Source organism: Apium graveolens, chromosome 6 (genome assembly GCF_009905375.1).
Source record: "Apium graveolens cultivar Ventura chromosome 6, ASM990537v1, whole genome shotgun sequence".
NCBI lineage: Eukaryota > Viridiplantae > Streptophyta > Magnoliopsida > Apiales > Apiaceae > Apium > Apium graveolens.
Genome location: NC_133652.1, coordinates 161,896,474 through 161,903,385, shown reverse-complemented (window position 1 = coordinate 161,903,385; position 6,912 = coordinate 161,896,474).

Sequence of the window (6,912 nt, the reverse complement as noted above, 5' to 3'; positions counted from 1 at the left end):
AAATCGGGCATTACGACGGCTATGTTTACGCGATTACCCAAATTTATACCACTCCAAATCAACCCACAATCAACCCACAATCAACATCACAACCCAACTCCATGCATAATTCACCATAACAGCCCCAACAACTCAACATTATCAATTTATACTATTCTCAAACATGAATTTAAACTATACTTAAGTTCATTAATCAATACTCCAAGAATTACAACTCCAAAACATTACAACACAACTATCCTCTACATTCACAATAAACAAGCCTCTCATGAACTATAACAACATAACTAAACCTAATACTCAAGTAAAGTTAGGGTTTGGAGGGGTTATACCTTCCTTGGAGAGTGGAGAATCAAGTAACTAGCTTGGAATCACCCTTAAAAGTCCTTATTCAAGCTTAATCTAAACAAAAATTCAAAAACAAAAATTTTAGTTCTTGAAAAACACTATTCACCATCTTCTTCCATGATTTTTAGGAAGAGATTGTGAAGGAATTTGGATCTTAGATTCATAGGATAACTATATCTAAGTACAAGGAACCTTGGATAATTACCTCACGATTTAACAATGCTTGGAGCTTGAATTTGGATTTTCTTATCCTTGAAAATGAAGGAAAGCCGAGAGCTTGATGAAGAAAATGGAGTGTTTTGTGTTTTTTGATTTGGTTGCTTGGTTGCTAGCTTTTGTTTTTGATTAATTACCTTTTTACCCATGAAAAATTGTGTGGTTATTAATCAACCACACCTCCTTCCCTTATGTCATGCTTATGTCACCTTTCCTATGTCATCTTGTTACACTTGTCTTCCTCTTGTTGGTGTGATGACATCATCATCCACTAACCCCTTGATTAACTCCTAATTACTTGGCTAATGACCGCTGATCTGTTATGCGGTTCGCTTAACTTCCGTTTTCATTTATCGTTTGAGGGATGATACCCGGGATCTTATTACTTAGGTTTCCTTAACCGTTCTCAATACATTATATTCCTTTTATGATCCTCTCTTATAATCCTTGAATTTAAATCCTTTTTATTCTGTTACCTTATACTCAGTTCTTTCTGTATCTGGTAGATTTTCGGGAAAAATCAAAGTGTTCGAATTTGGATTCTGATGATCTTTACATACACTTATATCCCATATAAAGTACTAATAAGATCTCAGAATAACAATAGAAGAACCCCTACATAGTGTGGTATGAAAAGTTTTCTTATTACGCATACTCAGCAAAAGCACTATTCATAAGGGTTCCAAAAAATTGGGGTTATTACAGTCTCCCCTCCTTAAAAGGATTCCGTCCCGGAATCAGATAGAAAATGAATAGGGATACTTTCTTAGCATTGCACTTTCTAACTCTCAAGTAAATTTTTCCACATTGTGGTTTTTCCATCAAACTCTGAATAGTTTGATAACCCTTCTCCTAAGCACTTGTTCCTTTTTCAATCTATAACCCTTCCTGGTTGCTCCATATAGGTTAGGTCCGGTTGCATGTCTATGCGCTCATATGCCCCTATTTATCTGGCATCTGAATTACACTTCCTTAACATTGATACGTGAAACACGTTATGACTTGCTACATGTTCGGGGGTAGGGCTAGCTCATATGCTAACTGCCCAATACGTCTTAATATATCCAAGGGTCCAACAATTCGTGGACTTAAACTTTCCTTTCTTTCCAACCCTAATCAATTCCTTTTTAAGGGAATACTTTTAACAATACAAGGTTCCCTCCTTCATACTCTTTGTCCTTTCATTGTCAAATCAACATACTTCTTATGTCCATCTTGGGCTACTCCCAGCCGTCCTCTGATTAGATCTATTATATTCTTGGTCCTTTGGACCACTGCTGGTCCGAGCATCTTGCGCTCTACAACTTCATCCTAACATAAGGGAGATCGACATTGTCTACCCTCAAAGATCTCATAAGACGGCATCTCGATACCTGACATATGATCTATTATCGTGAGAAAACTCAATCCGCGTTAAGTGATGATTCCAAATTCTTTCAAGTCTATTGCACAGACTCTCATTATAGCTTTTAGCATTAGAGCTTTTGCTTCTCAATACCCATTCTTTTCCAGTTCGTAATCGCTACTACCTTCCGTTCCTAATATTATACTGGTTATACTTTTGCTTGTTAGCGTTCTATAACCTTTTAATTACCACGTCAACCTTAGTGTAATAACCCCAATTTTTGGAAAATTTTTGAAACCCTTATGAATAGTGTTTTTGCTGAATGAGAAAACTTTTCATGCCACACTAGGTAAGGGTTCTTTTATGGATATTCTGAGATATTATTAGTACTCTATATGATAAATAAGTGTATGTAAAGATCGTCAAAATCCAAATTCGAACACTTTGATTTTTCCCGAAAATCTACCAGATACAGAAAGAATTGAGTATAAGGTAACAGAATAAAAAGGATTTAAATTCAAGGATTAAAAGAGAGGATCATGAAAGGAACATAATGTATTGAGAAAGGTTAAAGAAACCTAAGTAATAAGATCCTGGGTATGATCCCTCAAACGATAAACGAAAACGAAAGTTAAGCGAACCGTATAACAGATCAGCGGTCATTAGGCAAGTAATTAAGAGTTGATCAAGGAGGTTAGGGATGATGATGTCATCAAACCAACAAGAAGAGGACAAGTGTGGAGGGTGACATCACATGATGACCAAAGCATAACATAAGGGAAAGAAGTGTGGTTAATTTATAACCACACAATTTTTCATGGTTAAAAATGATTAAAACAAAACAAAGTCAACCAACCAAGGCAAATCAAAACAAATCTCAAAAAACACAAAAGCTCTTCCCTTTTCTTCATCAAGCTCTCGGCCAAAATAAACACAGAAACTTCAAACTGCCATATCTCCTTCAATACTCACTCAAATGTTGTGTTCTATAGCTCGTTGGAAAGGTATTGAGATGGCCTACAACTCTTGTTCACAAGTATCGTCCAAATAAGCATGGTAAGACCCTCATTTTTACAGTTCTTTCAATCGGACTTTTAGAAACTTTAAAGCCTAACTTTGTGTTCTTGATTTCTTTGGAAAGATCAAGCTTGTAGGAGGCTCCATAAGGCTTCCTAGTAACTTTCCACCCTCCAAGAAAGGTATAAATCTTCACACCCTTTAGTAATAAGTTTGAATGTTGAAGTTTGGAGATAGTTTGGATGGATGAGTAGTAATTTGAATGATAAGCATGATTCGAGCTTAATTGTTAAGTAGTTTAGTTGAATTTGGAGATGTTATAATATATGATTGGATTGAGACCCTTGAGCTTATTATGACTGAAATCAGTAGCATTGATGTGTATCTTGAGTTGTTGTTGATTGGTAGTTGGATTGATATGATTTGGAATGGTAAAAATTTGGGAAATCGCGTAAACATAGCCGTCGTAATGTCTGATTTACTTTAGACTGTTTTTGCTCTTAATATCAGGACCCGAGAACTCCCTGTTAAGTTTTGACCATTGCCATGATTAGATAGTTCATGTTACGAGCTTCGTTTTGATATGTAGTTCGTTTGATTCCGATGTACGGTTTAGGAGCAACGACCATTTTAAGTAACGGCGTTTCGCGACCGAACCATTACCCCTCGCCTTACTTTAAAACCTTGGTTAAGGACCTTAAAGGACTAATTGGGGTATGAAACAATTATGTTAAGTGGATTAGGCAGTTGGTAAGGTACTCGCGAAAGAATCTCCTTAAAACCCTTAATGGTTAATTTATTAAAAATGGTGGAGCCGAGAGTACTCGAGCGACTTAAGTGAATCGTTAAGCGCGAAAGCGAACGTTAGGACTCTAAATGGTTAAAGTCTAGTTTCTTAAGCGACCGGGGTTTAATTCCGACTTATGTTGTTGTTCATAGGTTATCGGACCCACTCTAAGCTTAAGTCTATCCGGGAGCACTCAGGCAAGTTTTCTACCCGTTATACTGTTGTTGTGATGTATATCTGTATATGCATGATCTTGTGATAAATGCATATTTATTATTAGCAAATTCTTGCGATATATTGTAGCATGTGATATGGTATATATGCATGCCTGTTTCATATTCTTGATTTATATATCTGTCGGTTCAAATGCTTATAGTTGCATAATACCTATGCTAGAGATAAGCGGTATTTGAGTTTACCCTTAGTATAGGGGATAAAAAGGTGAACATATTTCTAAACCGGGAGTCGATGTTCCCGAAAATATTATATATATTTTATATATATATGGTTATAGTTTTCAAAACTATTAATCGAATAAGGTTTATTCGATAACTTTAACTTAATTTTATTTATTGAATATTATTTTGAATATTCATCCGAGGACTTATGACTCCTTTGATTGTATTAATTGAATATTATTTCGAATATTCATTCGAGGGCTTAAGACTCAGTTTATATTATTTAATAATTATTATTTGGATATTCATTTGAGGATGTATGACTCCTTTATTTATTTAATGAATATTATTTATACTATTAATTCGAGGTATTATGACTCCGCGTATTATTTAATATTCTTTATTTTATTAAAGAATAATGTTCGATAATCAAACTTACTTTTGATTATTCAAATAAAGATATTACTTTCGTATAAGTATATCTTTGATTATTTACTATTCATTTCAAGTATAAGTTTTCCAACTTCTACCTCAATTATTCTTTATGGGAATATTATTTAAATAATAATATTCAGATATTTTCTAAATACATTGGGACTGATTTATTTTATTAAATAAGCATTGCTCCAACCACTCCTTAAAGTGTTTTCGAGTCTTCAAAATGATTTTTAAAAGTTAGAGCGGATCCCAAAACTCATTTTTATATTTATGATCTTCCTTTTTAAAGGGGATTTAAATACTCGCTCAAAACCAGAGGGATCCGGCTCTGTGGTGTATTTTATATTCGCAACAAGGTTGCAGTTTTGGTAAATGAATTGATTACTTACCCAACGTTCGGGAAGTAAGTCCATCTATCGAGTCGGCATAAGCAACATGGGCTCAGTGGGCGTCCATGATAGTGTAAGTGGCTCCGTGGGAGTCCATCAAATGCATAAGTGGCTAAGTGGCAGTCCAACATAAGGTCCTATTGCGACCAGGGTGATGACCAGTGGGGAATTCGTCCATCTACTAGTAGAAAAGGTTACTTATTGGTATCTTTGTCTGATCAGCAAGATATCAGGTTTATGCCAAAATTCTTTCCTTTCCAAATTTATTGGATATTGTAATTCTGTTCATACTTTACATGACAGAGGTTTTCAGGAAACGTATGTATATATATAGGTGTATATATATATCAGGACTTAATGAAGTATATCATAACTTCATTTCCTTCAAAATATTTCAAAGATTGAATCTATTCAAGTCTTATCTTGTAGTCTCATCAGTGTGATGAACTTTTGAAACTAATTATAACTTGAACGGTGGTAGTTCAAGTAGTATTCGGAAAAGATATAAGTATATTGGAGTATCTTGTAACTTCATCTTTTAAACTTATATCTAGTAAATGATTATCTTATGCATATCAAAGACTTTCAGAAAAACGTTGAGACAAGGTTAGATATATGAGATCACCTTGCAACGATATTTTTATACAGTTATAAACTGGAACTTTGTGTATATTATACACGGAAGAGGACTTCCAAGATTTTGAAAAGTATATATGTATATATACTGAATATTTTGCGACTTCATCGCATTAAGATATCAAACTTGGTTCATTTCTTTTGACCAAGACTTTCATGAGTACTATGAGAAGGCTCGCATATTGTAAATTATTATACATATTATTTTGGTGGGCTTGCTGCTCACCCTTGCTTTCTTCTTTCATCACACAACAAAAGATAGAAAAGATGAACAGGACCAAGCTTCCAATTCGCAAGCGGTTAGAAAATGTTCTGCAGTTTTCTGGAAGTGTTGATGTCGCCTTAGCTTAGGTAGGAGCTACCAATAGGCTAGGTTTTCAACTATTCATAAACCAGACTTATGTATAATATGAATTGTAATAATGGCAAAGAAATGTAAATTTATTCAGAAACCCTTTTGAGGTGTAATGACTTATAATTGTGGAATAACATGACTTATGTTATTTTTGGTATTCATCTCTGAGACTATAACTTGTGGTGTGTGTGTGTATATTGTGGGGTCACAGTACAGAGTAGTTGATTGTTTATTAAGATTGGGTATTATTAAGGGACATGGAACTCGTGACAACCCGGATCCCCGACCCCAGATTTGGGGGTGTTACAGAAGTGGTATTAGAGCTAAGCGTTATAAACCTCAGAGATGATATGACGTTAAGATAATAAGTTCACTAAGATAATAAGAACTCTTGCCAAGTTCATAGTCGGACTACCTAACGTAGTACTGACAGTTATAACCCTTATGGGAACCCTTATAAATATCGTGATAGTAGCGTAGTTCGTTATCATATATGGTAGCGGGACTCCGAACCCTGAGGTTGAGAAGTGACAGCGCGATGATGTTTTATTACTAATTGGAGATCGGATTGTGGATCCGATAGAGCGTCCTAACGCAGGACCGGATGATGTTCATATTGAGGATGTAATGGTTGAGGATGTTGTCCTAGATGGGATTGTTGCTGAGGAGGATCTCGTGGAAGATCCTAACAAGAATGAATAAAGGACCATTGAGGAATTGATGACCATGGTTAGGGAAACTACCAGAGGTAGGATTGGCCGGTCACTACCGGAGGTTCGTTCAAGTTTGTAAAGATAGTAGCCCCTTTAACGCGGCTTACTCGTAATACTGAGAAGTTTGAATGGACAGAGAAATACGAGAAAAGCTTTTAACAACTAAAGCAAAGGTTGGTGACGGCCCCTATGTTGGCATTGTCGGATGGAAAAAGGAGATTTTGTGATTTGTATTGATGCTTCGCATAACGAATTAGGGTGCTTCTTATA